Here is a 2,487-nt window from a genome sequence, read left to right as displayed (position 1 = left end):
GTTCAAGAAGAGATTAGAGAGGCACCTAGCTGAGGTTATTTAACCCCAGCGCTCTTTCCTGCCTAGAACAGAGGGTCAGACTCAATGATCTACAAGGTCCCTTCCAACCCTAGAAATCTATGAAATCTATCTATGAAATCTACTGTTCTTGGAGATTGGAAAAAAAGGCATGGCAGGACCAAAAGTAGGGAATGTATAGAAAAATCTGGCCATTCATAGATTAGGCTGACAGTAAATCCAAGACACCAACAGATCATTCTGCTTTTATATATTTATTGGTCCTAAACTACTAAATGCAATAAATAATACAAGCAAAGAATTATTGAGAATATACACCTGAATTCATTAAGTTAAAACCCACATGAACTCCATGTGATCTTAAACGCAAAACATTTTTTAGAGAGGAGGCCAGTAGAGGACCAGAATTAGTTCTTTGATGTCACAGGGCATGTGTAGACAAAATGAGGAGCACATATACATGATACTTTAAAGTGGGTTAAATGCTTTTGCACTGCTTTAATGGTGTTGGTGTTTGCACATGTTGGTGGTGTATTGCACATTAATTCCAGCCACTGTAGCACATTTAGTGGTGTAATGTACCTTAAATGACTTTTGGGCACAGAAAACTAAACCACCTCCAAGGAGTTTTAGTTTGCTTCCTTATAGCTGCAGAGCGAAGCACCAGGCACCAGGCTCAGGGGCTTTGCAGGCAGCCCATGCAGGCAGCCTGGCAGTAACCTAGGAAGCTAGGCTCCACCAAGTGGTGGTGGGGGGGGAAGTGGCAAGCCTGCTCTCTCCCTTTTTTTTTCTTCCTCTGGAGCCTGCCTGACTACATGAGCTGCGCGGGGGCCCAGTGCTTTTCTTCATGGCTGTGGTGCCCCCCGGGACTGCCCGAGATGGGTGCCTGTGGATGGGTGCCATCTTAGGGGGGCCCACTGCTGCTATGGAGGGAAGCACCAACCCACCCCACCCCCCACAGCCCAGGGACCACTCCACCCACCGGCAGCTCGCTGTACCCTCCCTGCCGCTGGAGAGGCAGGTAAGACATGAGTGTACATGACACGGGGGCTTACTTCATCCTAAATTGAAGCGGTGTTTTTAAAAACCTACCACTTCAATTTAGGGCAAAGTAAACACCTTTTTTGTCTACACACCCATAAACCCTCTGAAAGAACCATCAAAGTAAAACAAAAAAATTAAACCATTATAGGAAAGGTCAGAACAAAATACTTTAGCTGTGAGCACCAAAGAGTGGAACTTGCTTATAGTAGTGTTATGGATTAGAAGAATTCACTTATGGTTGGTTTTCAGACCTCAGTATTGAACTGTTTATTTAGTGTCCACCACTGAGTATTTTTACATCACGAGTGCTTGTGAAAATGAAGTATCTCATTTAGTACATCTCCTACAGTCTATGCAGTCTGAGTGTGAAATATAAAAGATACATGGAAACTCAAAAGAAGTCTTTCAAGATAAATTATTTTCACAAACATTAGATATATCCTGATGATATAGGTATTATTATACCTGTTTTGCAAATAGGTAACTTGAGGATGATAGGCTGACAGAGTTCCTTGAGGTCACAAAGGGGGTCATTTTCAAGGGTCAGCATTAATTACCTAGCCTCTCAACTCTGGCAGTCTCTTCAAAAGTTGGTTATAAAAGCATGCGCTCACAAAGCAAAGCAGTAAAATTAATGCCCCTGACTACATTGAGAGAAGACCCGTTGAAATTCTATTAATTACCTAGAGTCAGATTAAACTGCAGAAATTAACACATTCTGATTTAAGTGATTATGTGCTGTATTATATGGATAATGCAGGTAAGGGCCTTGTAACACCTTATGCTAAAAGTCACACAACTGCTAATTGGTTTAGTTCTGACTGGCTTAGTGGAGCAGTCATACCTTAAGGTGAAAAACCTGCTCTGACTGGCCTTCACCAGCACAGCTATGATTTGCCACTAGAGGCTTGGTGAGCAGGGACAGGACTAGGAGCTACAGGCAGGACTAGCTTGCTGCTTTCCCCCTGGACAGAGAGTGGGCCCATCACTGTCAGTTGCAGTGAGACCAGACACACCCCAGGAAGCAGCTTTCCTGGAGTTCTCTAGTCTTGCTGAAAGTGGCACTGCAGCTCTGGTCTGAGAGCAGGGCTATCAAGCTTAAGCTGTAGCAGCCCTGTTCTCAGCACAGACCAGCCACAGCCCTATGAGATCAAGCTTCTTCTGTGAAGCTCTCGGGTCATCTTGAGCTGCTGTGGCTCCATGCTGAGAGTAGGGCTGCTAGGGCTTAGGTCTGGTGGCTCCACTCTCAGTGCAGAGCCACTGTGTCAGTTTCATTGGGACCAGAGAACCCCATGGAAACTAGAGCCCTGGAGCTCACTTGTATTTCCTGGTGACACCATTCACAGGAACTTTGATTACAGATCTTTAAAAAATAAAACACAAGAAAGTCAACGATACTGCCCACACAAAGAAAAGAAGACCCAG

Source organism: Alligator mississippiensis, chromosome 6 (genome assembly GCF_030867095.1).
Source record: "Alligator mississippiensis isolate rAllMis1 chromosome 6, rAllMis1, whole genome shotgun sequence".
Taxonomy (NCBI): Eukaryota; Metazoa; Chordata; order Crocodylia; family Alligatoridae; genus Alligator; species Alligator mississippiensis.
This window is presented reverse-complemented; position numbering follows the sequence as displayed.